Below are 21,016 nucleotides of genomic sequence, written 5' to 3' on the forward strand. Positions count from 1 at the left end.
GTCTGCCTCACTGTGGTGTATGGGGGTGGGCCCTGGCTGCTTCCTGGTTGTGATGTCATCGCTGTGCTCGACATGCGACTTCCCGTTTTCCCGATCTCGCGCAATTTTAGCTCCCGCAATTGACGATCACGCTATTAGAGAATTCGCAATTTCGACACGGTTGTTGCCGGAAATAGCGGTTAATATGCGATTTTCGAAAGTCGCAACCGGTATTTGCGGACGCGTGCGAATCGCTTTCTTTTCTCTAAAATATTCATGAATCCCGTTTTGCGTGTCCCTGATAGCGAATCGCTATGAATCGCTAATAGGGCCACGCAAAACGTCCCGTTGATGAATCAGGCTGCTAGTCTGTAAATAAGGATGGATTGGTATGTGGATAGAGAAATTAACAGTGACTGAGATTAATTCAAACATTTGACAACGCTATTGGGCCATTTCTTCCAAATTAACTCTGGTCAACAGACCTTTGTAGTAGCCTAAGAGGAAAAGAGGTTAACAACAATTCACATATTAGGATCCAGTGTGTTTATCAGGAGCACACAATAAAAGTCTTAGGGCCTGATTTAGATCTAGGCAAAGAGGAATACTTCATCACAAACATCATGGACAGCCCATCCGCTATATTATGATTCCATTATATCCTATAGAGATGGTAATACGGCGAACGGGATATCTGCCACGTTTATGAAAGAGTATCCCATCTGCTGAGATCAAAATATAGATTTAGGTCAGTAACTTGAATTTAAAAGATTTATTACAAACTCAAAGCCAGACTAATATAAATCAATCTCAAGAACATACAGTAGATATACAAAAGTCTCAAAGGAAGACTAAAGCAGCTTACAATATTGGTCCTCAACACAAAAGAGCACATAAGAATTTCAGTGGAAGTGATACAAAAAATAAGGAAAAGGATTTGATGACTAGAAAAATGTTTTTGATTTTCTCCCGATACATGGAAAAGATTATCAGCATCTACTAAACCTTATGCTAACCTAAGAAGAGGTGAAAACCAATTAAATCAAGGAAGCAAGAAAGGCATCAGCATCTGAATCTCTTTAGAAGTTCTATAACTACGGTATCATGTATAGCATGAAGCCACACAATCAGAGAAGACAAGCGAGGTCTGTACCTCTCCAAGTCTAAAGTGAATCTGACTAACCCCAATGTGGATTCACTAATTAAAATGCATAATGAACATTCAAGAAACATGACCTCATACATATCACAGTACGTTTCTAGTTCCCAAGAAAGAACTTAGCGCCTTGAAAACTACTCCCATATTTCAGTCTCCACTTCTAAAGCGAAAATGGATTCCTCCTTTCGTCCGATAGTACCAACTGGTAACACTATCTTTGTTCTTCATTAATGATATTCGACCTTGCTAGTTCTTCCTCGCCTCACTATATCTAAACTACAATACATGTTTCACTAACTACTGAATGTCTTTGGTCTGCACCTGCAGAGGACAAAAACATTCAGAATAACGGCTTTCAAGTTAGTAATAAATGTCTCGACTGTATGCTTAAGGCCCACAATCGTGCCAACTTACAGTTTTATTTAAATTAATAATAATTCTATAACCTAAATATAATCTAAAACAATTAAATCTTTAATAAAAGGTAACAATTATATCATGCTATACTTCCGTATGCAGCACAATAAACAAATACATTTATTATTAAACAAAAGACGACAATTGGTCACATTTTATTAAAAAAGCATTGAACACACATGGGATTCATTCTCACTAGTCCATGGTGAATGCACTGCATTATATGCATTTTGGCCACCATTTAACAATCTAAACCTATGGAAGAATAATATCAGCAATCCAGATATCTCTAAAAAGGAAAACGTTAATATGCACACAAATATATGTCAAACACAAAATAGATGTACTTTCTAAACCTCTGGTGCACCTTATCTCAATGGTATTATTGCACCACATGAGAACATAAGAACAAATGTAAATATATATATATATATATTGCTTATATACAACAAAAGGGTATACCCCGGCACTTATAATATTTAAGACAAAAATATATGACACTGTTTAGTCAAGACTAATGGCACCCATAATTCTACTTCCCAAACTTTCAAATCATCGACCTATCAAAGCAAACCCATTTCAAAAAGTGTTCCAAACACCTGTTGCCTCCAACTCTTTCAAATCATTTGCCAGCACAGATATAGTTTTAATATATTCCTCCAGGTCCTTACTTTCATCTGGAATATGAGTATAGCATTGCTGAACTTTCAACATCTGTCTAACTCCGCCGTCTTTGGTGAATAAAAGGTCTAACACAAGTCGGCTCTGCAAAACCATAGACAATATTGCAATCATCTCAGTATTTACAAGTAATAAGTAATTTGCTGTACTAGTAACAAGTTTGTCCACTATTGTAGCCAGCTTTCTAATTTTCAGGTGATTCAGAATCACACCTATAGGCGGCAGAAATATCTCCTACTACTTCTGCTGCACTAACACCTCATTTAGCTCTGGTTTTCTCTTCCCATACAGGATCATTAAAATGTTCCACATGATAGATCTTCAGGCAAACTATACCAAGATAACATGTACCATGCCATCCATGTGGCAAGTTGAAATATGCAGTTTGTACACAAATAAAATAGAATCCAGGAATCCCAGGATCATGTCTCTCCACGAAACGAGATTGTTTCTGTAACCTAAGCGGGAGGAATGGGCAGGAGACGTGTTCGGGTTAAGGAAGGCTTTAATGAAGCGAACAAAAAGTCTGTGCACGTTTTCCTGATATGGACGGTCCGACGTGGAGATCTACTGCGGCTGGTTCTTTTATTAGACTTCCCCTTGGTAGAGTCGCTCCTCCGCCGACCTTCGGGGGTTCTCCGAGGACGGGACTCGTCTTCTTCTGTGGTGCCTCTCCACCGGAGCCAAAAGCAAAAGAAAAAGGAAATCAGGGGACGTGTCCATATATACACGTGCAGAGGGAAAGGGAGTGAAGGATTCCACCCATGCCTCACACAGCGGTCTCTCGTGAAGGGGCTGTGCACAGGGATAGGGATACCTGGAAAAAGGGAGGGGGGGCCCTAATTACGAGGTCGGCCCGCTCTTTCTCCCCAACCAACCCGCAATCCTTCCACGTACCTGGGTCAGCCACACACCTCCCCCGGGTGGGTGGCAGGGTGGCTCGTGGGAACGGTGGCCTCTGGGCTTAATCTCCTCGTCGGGTACGGCTTCCCGCCTGGGCTCCTCTTCCTCCGATGTTCTCTCGAGTTCCTCTTCTGCTACTCTGCTCCTGTTCTCTCGCGTTTCTCCTCTCCAGTCTCCTACTCTCCGGGTGTACAAGCACACCGCGTCTCTCCCTGCTTCCGCATTTGACATCGTGGCGTCATCTGCTGGCTCCGCCCACTCATCCTGGGGCACAGAATTAAAGGGCCAGTGTATCTCGTCGTCATCTGATGACCTGGCGCAGTACTCCATCGAGGGAAGTTCGTTCTGTGTAGGACAGATAAGAGGGGAGGGGTCTGGTAAATGCACCTGGGGAGCACCCACTCCGTTACAGTTTACCTCTCGTTTCAAAAGTGTGTTCACATTCGCTCTCCCCTAGAAACAACCGATCTATATAACTCTGATCAATCTGTAAGCACAACTTTCCTTTGTGTTTCCAATCTAAAACGAAGGCGAATAAATTTACTTTTTCCTGATGGTCAATTTCTTCACTACTCCACGTGTGATTTTTGAGATCCATATCAGTTTCAGTTTGAGACTTTAGGTTTCTCTATACTCCACCAAATCCCCAAAGCATGTTTTATGTGTCAGTACAGGCATGCTCAGTTTATCACAATAAGTCCTAAGATGAACACTTATGCATGACACATAAACAGCATACATGTGAGAGCAATGTAAAAGCAAATGTTAACACATGATTCATAAGGAGACAAGTGACACAGAAACCTACCTTAGACTCGGTTGTTGAGCGTCATGGTGAAGTAGCAGCAGCATACAAAGGACCTGGATAATGGAGTTCAAGATGGAAACGATAGGGGGAAATCAGCAAAAGGTATGTTTTTCCCTCTTGTTCTTTGATTTCACCAATTTAAGTTTGGAGGTTTCATTGCCACAGTTGGCTTGATGGAAAGGCACATCGTAATTGGGAAAGCAGGGCTCTCTCTGACAGACGCTTCTGCCTCTGATGCCACTGACGCGAGAGCAAGATTGTGAACGAGGTGGAAGGAATCTGACAGTCTTCTCTCTAGAGACCCATCAACACCTAAATACAGTGGGCAGACAACCATGTTGGTGGGCTGGAAAACCATTGAAAAAGTGGCTGTGGAGGGCGTGGCCGAGATGGCGACTGAGTAAGACTTGGGTCTTGGTCACTCCGTCTTTGGTGCCGTCCAGCTTCCCCGCTGGCCTTGATCGGCTGCAGTGGGGACATAGAGTCGAGAAGATCGAACGGCAGGGTCTGCTGTGGGGACACTCCCCAGGCAGAGTGGCGGCCCGGTAGGCAATCTGAGGCAGGAGCGAGACAGGCGCAGCCGAGGCCTATAGACATGGTCCCGGCAGGGAAGAGCCCACTAGAGGTGGTGCCCCAGAGATGCACTGGCCCAGTGCTTGTGGTCAGAGTGGACGGCTGATGCAGGACCGCTCAAATCGAATGTGAGTATCGAATGCTCCCAGATGCTTGGTGGAGCCAGTGTGGTCCCCTCAGAAGCAGAGGTGAGACAATGAGGCCTCAGTCTACTGAGCCTCTCTCTTGCCTAAGGCGAAACTGGTGGTAGAGTAGGGGCGGCATCCTGAGCCCATCTGCGACCTATGGAAGTGGGAACGGTATTGGCGAGAGTTGCGCCTGGCTGAGCTGTGCACCAGTGGCATTAGGGAGCAGTAGCTCAGTGACAGGGAGTGAGCGGTAGTGGGCACAGGGGCCAAGAGAGGCTGCAAGTTGGTCCCCCCCTTGGGCAGTGTGGGTGACCTAGCACTGAGGGAGAACAGTGGAGTGAGCCTGTGGGGACCTAAACTGTAAATTGTGGAGGGCCTGGTGTTACACAGCGACACCCAATGGGGTAGCTGATTAGACAGTTGATCACAGGGGGGACTCTCCAGAGGGAGCCTTTGCAGAGTGCAAGAGCCGCAAGGCACACAGTGGAGGCAGTGGACTGGGGGCCTTCGCCCAACGGGAAGGTGGAGTGTGCTTTACTGAATGTATATATTTCCAAGGATCTAAGATGAATGGACCTCAGCAATTCCTCCCCTCATATGAGGATGGATATTCCATATTCTTTCTTGTGGTACATACACATTACTAGTGCCTTGCCCCTTATCTCTTTATAGGGTAATTGCATACCTTCTTGCCCTTTTTTGGCTTTCCCCTTTCATCTTTTGGGATTGGCTTTCTCCCTACTTTCACCTACGTTCACCAATTATAATTTCCTGAGGCATACACTTGGGAGTGCGGATTTTGAATAAAAAAGGCTTTTTTCACTATGTGATGTTCTAACTCCTCAATATAAAGAACCCTTTCTTAATCTTGAAGTTTTCAAATTATCCTATTGCCTACGATGTTAAACCTATTTAATGTTTGTGTGGTTATCCTTAAAAAACTATCGATATATGTTGGTTGGTTCCATCCACCCAAAATGTATATGTAAATGTGCAATATAGACCAATAACAAGTGGGGATACACTACCTAAGTGTTTTCACCTTATGTTAACATCCTAAGAAGTTTTATACTCCTTCCTTTTTCTGACCAACACAATGGCACCTAATCTACAATTGTGTTGGGTGAGTGTGTTTATTGTTATATGTTTTTGTGTATTTCTAATGACATAGGAATTATGGTTGTATGTATTGATTTTGTTGTATACGGTAGTTATTTTTGTGCAGCTTTTTGTATTGTGGATATATATATATATATATATTTACACTCTTTATCGTATTACGGCCCTGAAGAAGTCCACATGTACGTGGACGAAACGCGTTGGGTCAACCCCTTTCTGTAAATATATATTGACGATGCAACAATAAAGAGAAGAATCGCAACTATTCCCGGAATATTGTGGATATATATGTAAAATTTGACTTACATTTGTAGATGTGGTGCACCTCGGTTGCTTTGTTTCTGTATTCACCAAATCTAGGTTGGCACTCTTTGGGAGAAGATGCTCACATTGTGTACACACATTGTCATTTTTAAATTATCGGATCCAACAGATTTTTGGCTTGGGAGATATCAGTTGTATGTGTGGCACCATTCTTGATCCACTGCCTGTTGCCTTACAGGACTTGCAGGTTGTCAAGCAAGACCTAACCAGTGAACTGCAGGCGATAAGGAAGGAGGTGACAGACATCAGAGATTGAATGTACACCCTGGAGGGCCATGAGACCTCCCGGGATGAGGAAATACAGCACCTACAGCAGAAGATTATAAATCTCACGGATCAGCAATTAAACCTACAGGCTCATGTGGGGGGCCTCTAAAACCGCTCTCGGATGAATAACATTCGCATTCAAGGTGCCCCACCACGGGAAGCAGAGGGAGGGGATTTTGAAGCCTATGTGGCAGCACTGTTCAGTTTGTCCAGGTATTGGGGTACCCGCCGGCAAATGAGAACTGCTTGGACAGAACCTAATAGGGTAGGCCGCAGGGGTTCTGGACCGCCTCAGTCAGTGGACATTTGTGACCTGCGTACATAGCTTCCATTTGAAGGGAGAGGATCCTTTGGGTGGTCCGATCGTCAATGCATATAGTGTTCTGAGGACACACCCTACAGTTATTTCAGGACCACGCAGCCTCCACAATTCAGAAGAGGCAGGAATTTTGGCTGTTACAGCCGTTTTGTGAGACAACACGATCCCCTACTCATGGGATCACCCCTTCAGATTAATATCCCACTGGCAAGACCAACTCTATCACTTTCACTCCTTGGTGAAGGCGTATGAACTGTTGCAGATTGATGCAGCAATCAAGAACAGAGAGGAGGACCCGCAGAGCAGATGGGCACCAGAGATGAAAGTGGGTTCCTGTCGGACGGGGGATCCAGGTCAGACTCAGAGGTCATCACGTCAGAGAGGAGGGCTCTACTTGAAAAGTTCTCAGCTAATTCTGTAGATAAAGAGGACAAGCTGATTGATTTTTGGGGTTGTCGGGTGGTGGGGGATGGGGGATGAGGAGACCAGGTGAGGATTGAGGTTGATGGCCATAGACCCTCTCTGCATTCTTTCCACTGGACTAGGGTTGGATCTTTCAACCCATTCCTCGATCCAGGCACAATGGTTGTTTACTGTTTTTTTTCTGGCTTTTGTTTCCAGATGCTCATCACAAAGACAAATAGCATGTAACCTTATAGTTATGAGTCAGAGAAGATATCACTAGGGCTGTACAGGGGGAGGAGGACCAAGAGAGCTGGGATCTGCTGACCGGAGTGAGCACTATTTTCTATGGCATTGATAAGGAGGGGCCTGAGGGTTTTGACCCCCCAATGTCAAAGGGCGTAACAATCTGGCTAAGAGACTGCAACACTTTCTTACTTGGAACACTCCCAAGCTGACATTTGCTTATTGCAGGAGGTTGGCGTTGCTTTTCTCACGCTCCATCCGAGGGAATGTGGGGGTAAAAATAGCTGAAATTAAAGGCCGCCTGCTAGGGTATCGAATTCACTTTGAACCACACTCCCTGATCATAGTCTCAGTGTGCATGCACCCAATGAGGGTTGGTCCTTTCTCTACCATGGGGTGAGGCTTCCGTCCGCAGTTGGAGACTACGGAAGTCTCTTCTCTGTAGGCCAGAAGGGGTTAGTCAGATAGATAAAAAAGCAATAGGGAACAATCTGAAGGTCAATGATACCCTGGACATGCGAATCTCAACGGTTTGGGACACTATGAAGATGGTGCAAAGGTGGAAATTTATTGCCATCTCAGCAGGGGATAATATGGTCAGGAGGGATAAACGCACACAACTACAGCAGCAAGTGAGAGAACTCAAACGTATCCACCACCGTACGGGAGCGCCTAGATTGTGGAGACAGTTGGCGACCGCTAGAAAACAGCTCGCGGGGTTAGATCTAGATTGTGCAGAATATGCAATCATGTGCCTTAAACATGCCTTTCATATAGGGGGGAACAGATGCGGGAGGTTGCTAGCGAACAAACTCAAGGGGCAACGGCAGGCCACGGTGGTTGATATCCTGCAGACAAAGGTAGGGCCTCTAGTTACAGGAGACTAACAGGTGGCAGCGTGATTTGGATCCTTTTATAATGCCCTGTACTCCGCACAGAATCTTCCCTCCTCTGGCATTACAGCCTACTTGGCGGGAGCTAAATTGACTCATTTAACAGAAAACAAGGCTGCCAGTCTAGCGGTCCCTATAAGGATCGAGGAGGTAATCTCTTCTATCTCAAGGCTGAAGCCATGTAAGTCGCCCAGCCCAGACGGCTTTCTGGCAGCCTTTTATAAGACTTTTTGCATGTTAATAGCCCCTCTCCATACTGGGGTTTTTAACTCTACCACAAGTTCGACCACTCTTCCTTGTTCGATGGCAGAAGCCTCCATAGCAGTTATAGCGAAGCCTGGTAAAGGCAAAAGACAAAGTGGGTCCTACCGGCCTATCTTCCTTTTAAATGTTGACCTGAAGTTGTTTACAGTAATCCTTGCAGCTTGCCTCACACCTTTCATGCCGGGGCTAGTGGAGCCCGACCAGACAGGATTTATCCCGAAGAGACACTGTTCGGATAATACCAAACAACTTTTGCACTTGATAAATAAGGCTACCTGCTCACACTGTAAGGTCATGTTGTTCTCAATCGATGCTGAGAAAGTGTTTTACCGTGTTCATTGACTTTACTTGGCAGAGACATTGTCACACTTCGGTCTGGGCGAGCGATTTCGAGCTTGAGTGCTTAGTGGCTATAGAATGGCAACGGCTTCTGTTAAAGTAAATGGTAGAAACTCGAGGCACACAGCAGGGGTGCCCCTTGTCCCTTTCGGTATTTGTGCTCTACATGGAACCGTTCACTTAGAGGGTAGGGGCAATCCGAATGTCACAGAAGTGGGCTTAGAGGGAGAGGAGCACCTCATCACATTATAAGCAGAAGATGTTGTTGTTTCTTTGGACGACCCAGGGACGGCACTCCCAAACTTCATGGAGAAGGTGCACCGGTTCGGTCTCAGGATTCCATATAAATCTCATCAAATCACAGGCCTTAGATCTTACGGTTGCTTCCGAAACCAGGGAACATCTGTCCAGGTATTTTCAATTCAATGGACCCGAAGTCCATCTCATACTTGGCCATTCAACTCGCCCGACCATAGCTGGAGCGATCACTCTGTAATATTTCGAATTGATTGAAAGGGTGAAGACTGATTTAGCACTGGGGCAGCTGTCTGATCTCATTCCCTGTAAGGGAATGGTCCCAGAGGAACTTGCGCCTGACCAGGCAGATTTCTTGGGGGCAGGGAATGTCAGTGGATCAATATAGGATCTATTGGGAAGATGGGCTTCTGTTTTCTTAAGGTAGACACTCCAAACCTGGTACCACCAGGATGTTGGTAATACCTTAGATGTTCAGAGTTTTTCTTCTCTCCCTAGCACATGACATTCCCCTTGGAGGACGTCTTGGGCAAAGCAAGACTTGGGATAGGCTTGTCCCTCATTTTCACTGCCCCCATATGTCTGAAGACACCAAGGAGTTTTGTCACTCCAGTGTCCCTTGCTAAGCCAGTGGCAAGTCGGGTGGTATTCCCTCTCTAAAGTGTTCTCCCTCTTGCTAGAGATGGAGGTCCCTATGGACTTACCAGAAGCATTAGAATGAGCAGAGGAGGAACTAGACCTCCCCTGTATTATCTGCACCCTCCCAAGAGGGATAAAGGTGGACCTACCTCTAGGGACACCCTCTGTATCATCTGTACTGTTCCCTGGAGGATCAGAGTTTACCATGGTGGAGTCATCAGACTCCTCCTGGGCATGCTCAGAAATAGGGGTAACCTCTCCTGACCCATCTTCTGGAGCATACCCACTCACTTTGTCTTGTTCCTCTGACATATCAGTATTCTGGTGGTCTTCTAGGATAAGCAGCTCTAAGATATGCTTAGTGATGGGGTTAATAACTGCCTTAAGCTCCATAGAGGTACACAGAGTTCTTAGTTCCTGGAACTTAAGACCACTGTATCTAATAAATTGGGACCCATTAGGTTCCATAAGTAAACACATGGTGTCTAGGTGTAGTATGGTGTTGCACCTACCTATTCCTGTGGAAACTAAACTTCCTAAGATTGGAAAAAGGGTTGTGCTAGACCCTTAACAACCAATCCAAAAGTTCAGTAGAACTGGCTTGTCTAAAATAATATTTTATATTCCTAATGCTAGTGATGGTTTTTCAATATTCCACAGCGAGATGGTAAGACAGTGCAGGCTTACATCCCAACCACTGCACACCAATGTAGGAGCCTGGAGCTTCTTGGAGCACAAAGATCTCTGGACGAGACAGTCAACAAGCCTTGGCAATGGCAAGTCAACACCGTGCACAGGGGTACTTATCCAGCAGTTCCGACGAGAGATACTGGCTTCAACCTTGCAAAGAAGACAGTGCAGGCCTGGAGGGAGTTGCAGAACCATCACCTATGTTGCGGAGCCTTTCGGAGTCCCTAGGATGTCAGGAGCAGCAGACCAGTCAGCTTATGGTGCGGTACCTGCAGATGCTGGGGAGTGACTCCTTCACTCCAAGGGAGATTCCTTTAGGTGTCTTTCATGCCCACAGGCCTGGAGGACAGAACAGGTAGTTACCATCTCCCGCAAGAAGTTATATTTTCCCCATATATTTCTCGTTCATGCATATAAAGGAAATAATTGACCAAACATATCTAATAAACTGCAGATGTATTAAGAGCTCAACGGTAGGGCTTGACCAATTGCACGAAACTGTAATGGATACGCTCCAGGAAATTTCAAGCAATGAAAGCACAGCAGTAAACATGTGGGACCGACTCATGTATAATTTATGAAAAGCATTCTAAACCAGTAAAACCCAAAGGTAACAACAAAATAAATAAAGAAGCCGCCACTGCAAATCATCAAAACAGATTTCGGGAATATAAATCTAGAATTAACAAAGCATTGAGAATGCTTAGGAGTAAGCTGGGTGACTTAACTGCATTTGTAGCACTGAAGTCAAATAAAGAACAAATCAATAAGCTAAAATGGAGAATTCAAAGAGACAAAGACAACGAACTATGGGCCAAATTGCTTTTCGATACAAAATGTAAAAATGGCATTAGATTTTGGTCCACAATAAATCATCTCCTGAATCCAGACAACAGAGGAATTCATTCTCATATTTCAGAGGCTAGGTGGGTCCCATATTTAAGAACTTACTTCAATGATCCATCAGAAAAAAATGTACCGACGAGTCTTCTGGTAATTCCTTCAAAAAAGCAGTACAAGGACTCATCGGTGTCAAATATAGAATTTATCAAAAAACTGATAATGAAAGGACAGAAAGCAGGGCCCCTGGCCCAAACTGTATATCTCCTACGGTCTTCAAACACAAGCCAGACCTTTGGCCAGAAATCCTGGCACCAGTATTTACTGAGGTTAGGAGCATACAAATTATTCCTGAGTCTTGGAAGGGGTCGATTATGTCTCCCATGTTCAAAGGGGGAATAGATCACTTCCGGGAAACTATCGGCTCATACCATTGATGGACGTTGAGGCAAAATACTTTGCCGGAACTGTCTTGGAGGAGTTGACATCATGGTCCTCTAGCAACAAAATAATACTGTGCAATCAGGCTGGGTTTATAAAATCGACCGGCACAATCACTAATATTTTGGCAATTTCTTTACTCATGGATGCGGCCCACACATCAACATTTCCTTTATATTTCTGTTTTATTAACTTTAAATCAGCTTTCGATTGTGTCGACCGGGGAAAATGATGGCAGAAACTAGCAAATTTGGGTATACCACAGAATCTTTTACAAATGTTGATATTGCTTCATACTGATAGATGGGTCCAAGTTAAAATAGGAGCTGGCACACATCTTTCTCGGAAAATTCAAACTACCCGAGGCCTAAAACAAGGCAGTGTTTTGGCACCAACCTTATTTAACCTTTTCTTGGCTGAACTGACGGAAATGCTGCAATTATGCAACCCCCATCCCCCAAAACTTGGGGCAAACTCAATATCATCCTTTTTTTATGCCCATGATGTGGTACTGGTGAGTCGCACTCGGGTGGGGCTCCAACGACTTCTTGATACAATGTTTATTTGCTCGCAAACCAATGGCCTGCAGATTAATTATGGGAAAACGAAAACTATGTGTTATAATGTTAAGAAGACACAAGCACAGGCTTGTTTTATGGGTAAAGAACAGTTGAAAAACACAGCCGAATACAAATATCTTGGAGTAATCATAGATAACAAAGGGAACTTTTTTGCATGGAAGGAGGCAATCAGAAGAAAGAAAGGTCTGGTGTTAGCTGCAGCTTTTACAAATTTGAAGAAAAAGGTTGCTGTGCCGGTTCTGTTGCCCCTACTAGAACTTGTAAGAGCAAAACTTCTTCCAACAATTTCATATGGAAGCGAGGCTTTAAGAGGGCAGGATGCAACCATGTTGGACAACATAGACTCCCAAGTTTATAGGAATATATTCTCCTTGTCAAGATACACCTCACCGGGTCAGTTAATGCTTGAATTCGGACTAGTCAAGCAATCACTGGCCAGGCGCTGCTCATATATAATATATATAATATGCAGGAACAAAATTAGGAAAGCTGAATTGAATACATTGAGTTATATGCTGTGGGATGAGTTACAGCATCGTCATATATTACCAGGCAGAGAGTGTCTGCAAAAGTCTCTTGAGCATACAGGTCTTGTCCAGCTTTGGGAAATGTCAATTGACCAACAGGCCTTTAAAAGTTTTATAAAGAAGTGTCTTAAAATTCAATCAGCTACAGAAGATAAAGCTACACTAGCTCAAAGGGCATATTGGTGGATGACACTAAACAATTATAAGTCCATCTCGCCACAAGATTAACTTGCCACCGGCTATCCAGTTTTTATTAAGCAGCAGATTTTAAGATATCGGCTGGGGTTACTACCAGCCAAAGATCATATGGCTCCCTGGCAACGTGGTAGTCTACCCGTCACTTGTCGTCTTCGTGGGAGCTGTAAGGAGGATCTTTTGCATTTGGTTTGTTCCTGCAATACTGTAAGGGAAGAAAGAAAACAACTGTTAACGAAAGCTTTCAACCAAAGAGGAATGCTAACAAGAAGACAGGCTATTTTAGCCTGCTTCGATCCAGGGGACACTCAACTAAATTGCTGTTTTGTCAAATTTGTACTGAAAGTGGAGCAAAGACTTAAAGAACATGAAAATAATTCTGTGTTTTTGACATAAGATGCAATTTAACTGCTATACCAAACATTTAGAAGCAAATTAGAGTCCCCACAACATTACTAGGGGTTGAATTATCGACTCTAACTGAATCCCCCTAAGGGCAACCACTGAACTTGAATGTTCTTTTTCCCTAAATTATGACCTATGCTAGAATTATTTGGATACTATAGATTTTATTTTTGAATTTTGCCTCATTAAGAGTTTCAAGTTTTAATATGTATTTATAAGTTACTATCAAATGAAAATATTAATTGGTGGGCCATTAGGGCGAATTTTAATGTACTGGCATATATACGAATTGAAATGTTTCCGTGTACCAGCATTTTCAATTTTAAGTTGAAATTACGAGATTTCTTTTTAATCTGCTATATTTGATAAACGAAGAGTTTTTAAATGATTTTAACTCACTATGGAAATATATATTCTGTATATATTGCAATAGTCCTAAGTAACCAAGCAATTGTTAAACTAAAAACTCAAACTCAAACACAGGCCTGGCGAAGAACCTGGGTGGAGAACAGGCACAGACGACAAAGAAGACTGGCAGGGCGACGAGACCTGGAGCAGAAGGAGTCTTCCAGTTGCAGTCTTGGTTCCCAAAGCAAAGTCCATCGAAGTCCAACGTGCCAAGACAGTAAAGATGAAGTGGTTTTGGATCTGAATCTTGTCCCACAATGAATCTGAAGAGCCACCCACAGGTAAGCCCTTAAGTACCCTAGGGAAAGTATTGGGACGATTCAGGGATCCCTCTCAGAGGAGGGGCTTGACAGTGGGGAGGATACTCCCATGTCCTTTGCCCAGTTTCATGCAGGAGCCAATGGCTCCTGGAACTGGTATGCAAGAAAGGCACCAAATACACTAAGCCTTGTCTGGGAGGTGGTTACACCTGCCTGTGACAGGAAACTCATTATCCTTCCTTCCCCTGCTCGAGCCTGGCCCAGCATCAGGAGGGCACAATTGTGTCTGTGGTCGGCAACAGCATTAGCTTGCTGTTAGACCCTGAAAGACTGATACTAGGAATACAGGGGGGTTCCCTAGGGGAGCCTCCCCAGGATATGGGATCCTACATCCAACACTGAAATCGGTGTTGGGGTAGGATCCAACATGTTTGATACCAAACTTGACTGGTTTTGGTGTAGCCAATATATAGTTAGACATCTCGTAATCGACTTGATGTCCACTATATTTATAAAATAGCTGGCTGCACATATAACGCTGGGAGAATCGACTCTAATGTTTGTAGGGGGTGTCCTGCTCATGCAGGGCACCCTCACACTTATAACCGGGGACCCTGCCATCAGGATTGAAAGTCCTACTTTAGGGATGACTTCTAGTTTTTAAGTGCAGTGACTTCAGATATAAGGACACCTATATCTGTGGTGAGTGGTGCTAGCACCAGCTCACACAGGCTGCAATGGCAGGCATGTAGTCACAGTTTGAGTGGTCTCTCATGGGTGGCATAATACATACTGAAGCCCATGGGAGACTCCTGGTATACCAATGCCCTGGTTACCTTAGTACCATATACTAGGGACTTAGAAGGGTACACCAGTAGCCAATTAGGAAGGTACCAGAGTACTTACTATAGTCCAGTTTAGGGGGAGCACACAGAGACTGGGGTCCTGATTAGCAGGATCCCAGTTAGACTAGTCAGAAAAACAGAATGACACCAGCAAAAAGTGAGGATGACCATGAAGGTAGATCCTACTATCCTACACGCATACTATGGGAGTGTCCTAAACTGAAGCAGTTCTAGGATGAGAGTTTATCAGAAATTGATGCACATTTTGACACTCAGTTACCAAGGTAGCGCGACTGTGCAAAATCCGCCCACCCCTAATGGAGAGGCTATCACTGACATTGACACAACAAGGGGACTCATTCGGAGAGATGAGGTAGCAGTTTCTTAAGCTCCTCTCACAGGAGTTTATGGAGCTCACCTATCCATGTATCTGAGAATGCTACAACTGACTGCGCCACCGGAGTGACTCTATGGGGGCAATCATGGGATTGGCCACAATGACCTATTTTTGCTGGAAATATAGAATATGTATGGGCACTCGGAGGGAGGGTAGGGGGAGTTGTTAACTGAAAAGTTGCCAATGAGGCTTGACTTGGATATAGTCAGTAACTGATATGGCAGGACGTATATATGTGCGTCATTCTCCAACAATAAAAACAAATTTAAAGTTAAAAAGTGGAGGCGGGACCAGATCCGCCAATATTTAAATCAGACCCTATGCCTTGATCACTAAAAGCGAGTCGGTGGCTTTCTGTAAAGTCTTTGTCCCCTCTAAATCTACCTCATATATCTGAGCCAATTCAGATAATTTGTCATGGGCTTGTCTTGCTTTCCTACTAACATCCTTACTCATAAAGAAAAGTTCACTCTGTTGATAAGCTTCTATTCGATCCAATATAAGACAACTACTTATCATTTCATCTAATTCCAACTTCAATTTTCCCATATCCACCAAGTTTACTTTCAAAGCTGACTGAAGAGTTCCCTGACTCACTTCCCTACTCCCACTCTCATTCGATGTAGCATTATGAACCTTCAAAAAATCTTTGAACTCCTTGACATTAAGACCAGAATGTACCTTAGGGGCTTTAGATACTACCTTTACTTTAGGTATTCTACTATGCATATTTAAAGGTGGTTCCCAGGTAAGTTAACTCAGATGTGGTAACCGCAAGAATGACTTTAAAGGTCCAAATCCAGTCTGATGCACTTAAGGGTCTGCACTTGTAACACAACGAGAACTTGCATTAATCGGTCCTAAAGAGATGAATTCTCCCACCTTCTGACCATGGGGGTAATTTCTGATGCATGTTGTTGAACGGGATAACTCAGTTTTGATTCCTAATTCCCCCAGAACCAGGTCTATATATATAAACCACTGGTCCAATGGTAACAGGAACTGTGAGTGCATCTGGGACTGTACAGACAGTGGAGAACCAAGGAACGTGAGTCCTTAAATTTCCTCCCATCATGTTTTGCTTCACTGTAATAGTTCCAATCAAGCTCTGATCTTTCTGCACAGGAGAGATCCCTATCATTCCAGGGCTTGTCATTACTGGTGCAGTAGGCAATCCAGTATTCCCACCTGCAACCTTGCTCCCACCTCCCTCCGTTCAAAGTCCATTATATGATGGTGGTCGCTCAGACATTAATACATATAAAAGACTGTCACTAGTATCACTATCACTGTTTTCCTCTTTCTCTCTGAATTCTCTTGTTTTATTTTTATTTTATTGTCTCTTTTTCCCATTCTCCACTTTGCAATAATGGGTATAATTTATCTCCTTCCATCATGACAGTTCACCATCTTTTCTGTCCTGCATCTCACCTTGCATCTGCATAAGTACCCTGTCCTTTTTTCACCCTTCCCTGAAATCTCTCTTTTTCTCTGGCACAAGCTGCATGCTCCCAAGTGTTAAGAGCTTCAAATTGTGTGAGTCTAGGTTGTGGTTTCATCTCATATAGAATTCTCCTCATATTTTTAATGATTATCAAATTAAATGCAGCATACGTGGAAAAGCCAGTGCACCTTCTTTCTCAGTGATCTAGTGCCATTGTTCTAGCCAAATACATGTGTGCAACCCTACATTTATCACCATATAATGTCCTGCATTTTCTTCAGGTGGGGCTTCCTCCCGCCCTATAGGAGGTATCTGAACACCTTCTTTAAACAAACCTCGTACAACTTTAAAACATTTCATTTTTGATTAAAATGTGTTTGTTTCATCACAAAAAATTCTATATTTTACTCAAAATCTTGTTCCAAATCATCAACCAATAACAGTGTGGCACTTTGTTACATAGACAGCCAATAACAGTGTGGCTTCACGTCAACCAAACTATCCCAGCAGGACACGCGGTGACAACACTCTGACTCCTCGGAGCAGCTCATCCCCCTTTACAATTTTCACAAATGTACTTGTTTCAGCAAAATGCTTGCAACTAAGTTCAAGGCAATAACAATAAATGATAATTGTCAGCTTTATGGAAGAATCTACAGAAATCAATCATTCAAAGTATCAAAAACATACATTCAAGTGAAAACTCATCCTGTTGGGAATCACTCTCATCAGTGCAGCTTTCCTCTGCACAAGAGGTCCACCACACTAATCATACCTCACCTTCACATAAAAGATATGCATCCCTTTCTCTGTTGGGCTGTTGACAATGTCTCACGACAAACCCTGCCACACCTCAACAGACAATTACAATACAGTATCTTCTAAACTTTTAATATCATCAAGGGATCTTAGGCCACATTAGACCCAATAACAACTTTTGCACAGTAAGCACTACACTCACACGATCATCTGAAACATTATCACATCCTATCACAAAGTCTCTGCAAAGACACCACACAATTGCCACAAACACTGCAAGCTAAGCATAAGCATTTCAAACAAAACCTCATTGATACTCACTCCTCTCAAACTGCTAGAGTATAACCAACACCACTTCAAGTTGAAACATGGGCCATAGGCGCTGAGATTAGATCGGGACTAATCTAAAGCAACAATTTCTAAACCCTCTACTTCAGGTACGAACCATATTTAGAGTGCTGCAATCTGAGAACCCTCTGGGCCATTTCTGCCAATTTAACGCTGGTCAATAGACCTTTCTAGTCGCCTGAGATGAAAAGGGGTTAACAACAAATCAAACCTTAAGATTAAATGTGATCATTAGGACCACACAATTAAAGTCTAAGTCAGTAACTTGAAATTGAAAGATTTATTACAAACTCAAAGCCAGACTAATATAAATCAATCTCAAGAACATACCGTAGATATACAAAAATCTCAAAGGAACACCAAAGCAGCATAAAATATTGGTCCTCAACACCAAACAGCATATAAGAATTGCAGTGGAAGTGATACAAAACATAAGGAAAAGGATTTGATGACTAGACAAATGGTTTCGATCCTTTTCCCAAACATGGAAAAGATTGTCAGAATCTGCTAAACCCTACACTAACCAAAGGAGATGCAAAACCCTATTGAATCAAGGAAGCAAGAAAGTTGGCAACATCGGAACCTCGTTCCAAGTTCTATAGCTAAGCAATCATGTATAGCATAACCACACAATCAGAGATGACAAGAGAGGTTTGTACCTCTCCAAGTCGCAATGGAATTTTTGCTAACCCCAAGACGCGCTCACTAATTAAAATGCACAAAGAACATTTGAGAAATATGTCGAGAAATATGACCTCATACATATCACAGTATGTTTCCAGTTCCCAAGAAAGAAGTTGGGGGCATATTACTAACAAATAGTGATATTTATCGCTAAGTAGGCTTAGCGGCAATATTTTTATTGCCGCGCATCACCGTTTTTTATCGCTGAGTTAACTTGCTATTAGCAAGGTTTATCTCAAAAGCGATAAAAATCCAGGCGATAGCAGCGAAATGCGTGAATATCGTTGAAAATTCTGCGATATTCACGCATTAGCGACGAAATGCTCTTAGCCATGTTATTCACCACCCATTGGATAACATGGCTAAGAACTGGTCTGGGCAGGTGTTAGTATTTGTAGATATTCGCCCTTAGCGCAAATATTTCCATCGCTACGCCTGCCTTGCTAATAGGTGATAGGCTTTCAGTCGCTAACGGGTTGGGTACGCCCACTTTGCATGTCATTAGTGATAAATATCGCTGACATGCAAAGCGGGCCCCAAACCACTCGCTATCGACTACAAACTGTCACTAACTGCTGTTAGCGACAGCTTGTGAATAGGGCGATAGAATCACTGCCGCTTAACGGCCGATAACGGCCACTAACGCGGCGATATTTGCCTATCGCCCTGCTTGGTAATATGCCCTTGGTGCCTTGAATAATGTTAAACAAGTGTGGGTATTGCACTCCTTTTATTTTATAAGCCAATTATTCTCCTATCTAAAAGTTTCTAACTTAATATTGCGTGCACTGTGTGACTCATGTTAGCCTAACATGTAATGTGCAAATGAAAGTGGCCAAACCCCTAGCGGCGGTTTGGACTCACACAGGCACTGCTAAATGGGTTAATACTGAACAAATTATCAATAGTACTCAATTGCAATTCAATTTTAAGCAATCACGTTTATGGCAAAATACATCATGTTATTTGTAATCACTTTTTTCAATTCAATATAATCACATGTATCACAACATTATTTTTGTGAAACGAACTTTGGTTATACAGACAATGTGATGAACAGCCTAAACATTCATTATGTTTAACTTAATCATCAAACTCATAAACTACAAACAAAGCATAAGTCCAAAGAAAAAATACAGCCCGCCCGATGCATTTCGGGACTCCCGTCCCTTCGTCAGGGGCCACTATCTGAAAAAAACATTCAACAAAACTTTAATCAGACTCTCTTTTTGTACTCGGCACAATCGAAACAATTACCATTAGAAACAGTTATTATAAAGACCCAAAACCACGCTAAAGCGTGTTAGAAACACGGGCAAATGCTCATGGAACACAATCCATTATCTAAAAATATTCAATCTTGTGCTATGTGAAAAATCCATTTCTGTCTCTATGGGAACACTACACTCAGAATCATAGATTAATGACGAATAGGTACCTTGATATCTTCTCCTTCCTTTTGTGAAAAAGAATTATCCAGCTCACCTCGCTTCTGCAAAAGCAACAATAATGCAACCTGTCACTCTTATCTTAAACTAATGGTTTTCCCTCCTAGTTGCAATGTATGGGCTCCTTGCCACCTACCTCTAGTATGAAAACGGGACGTTCCTGACTTGGTGATAATTTCTCTCGTGTACAAGTTGAACGTGGGTCTAGCCTTCCTGCAATATTAAAATACTGGGTTGAGTTGTTCATTCAACGTCATTACGCTCTCTATCCCCGTAACCTGTTTCCTCTTACCTTCAATCACAGTCTAAGTTCTTCACGCCTTTGTGTTCATATTCCTTATAAATTTCAACTTTCCTTAGCTGTCGGAACTTTCATCTGTTAAACCACGGTTCAAAACCTGAAAGCGGAAAACCGAGTATTAAACACGCCGTTTCTCCACTTTCTCATTGAATGCTAAACTAAAGTGCCCTGCGCTAACTGCCCTTACCTTCACGCTCTCCGTCACCGATAGTGAGAATCACAAATCGCCATGAACCGCCGAGCTATTCTTCCGGTATAACAAAACGAACAACCTAAAGGTAGGACTACTCCCATTTCCGAACAACAAGTGCCGCCATGTTGGAGAAGTATTCTGTCAACCGCCGAGATACTGGTTAATGCTAACTCGGATCCCCATATGACGTGCATTCGTAACCACCACTCACTAATTTGCTCTCAGCTCAGATTTGAAAGCTTCACTTATACACCAAAGCTGAAGAAACGCATGGCTTCTTCATCTTAATAACATGTGAATAACACACCTATTCTTACTACAGTAATATCTGCATGTATACCTGCTAGAATACTCTAATTCTCGGCGTGGAGACTGCTACTCTGGTCTAGTTTGCTAAGTTTAGATTCCACCTATTATTATGTTCCATAAACATTCTGTCCGCCCCCTTCAAACGCTAACGCATGATCCTACATCACCACTGTATCCATGGCAACCGCATCAACCAGCCCATTTTTATGCGCTGAACTAAAACCTG

General features: G+C 43.1%; 1 protein-coding gene and 1 long non-coding RNA gene across 4 annotated transcripts in view; both read right to left on the bottom strand.

Moving 5' to 3' along the window:
* The window catches only part of LOC144772911 (uncharacterized), a 2,519,762-nt gene that overhangs the window by 210,182 nt on the left and 2,288,564 nt on the right, over positions 1-21,016 (bottom strand). The window lies entirely within an intron of this gene.
* LOC144772912 (uncharacterized) lies at positions 1,709-20,553 on the bottom strand. Of its 3 annotated transcripts, none has more exons than XR_013599868.1 (5): positions 20,476-20,553; positions 20,280-20,385; positions 20,124-20,200; positions 19,978-20,031; positions 1,709-3,484 (listed from the first exon to the last, which is right to left on the bottom strand). It is a non-coding gene; the product is annotated as an uncharacterized LOC144772912 (long non-coding RNA). The 3 variants fall into 3 exon arrangements; XR_013599869.1 differs by lacking the exon at positions 1,709-3,484 and adding an exon at positions 12,762-13,194; XR_013599867.1 differs by lacking the exon at positions 1,709-3,484 and adding an exon at positions 19,492-19,727.

The sequence above is a fragment of the Lissotriton helveticus genome, chromosome 8, assembly GCF_964261635.1.
Source record: "Lissotriton helveticus chromosome 8, aLisHel1.1, whole genome shotgun sequence".
NCBI lineage: Eukaryota > Metazoa > Chordata > Amphibia > Caudata > Salamandridae > Lissotriton > Lissotriton helveticus.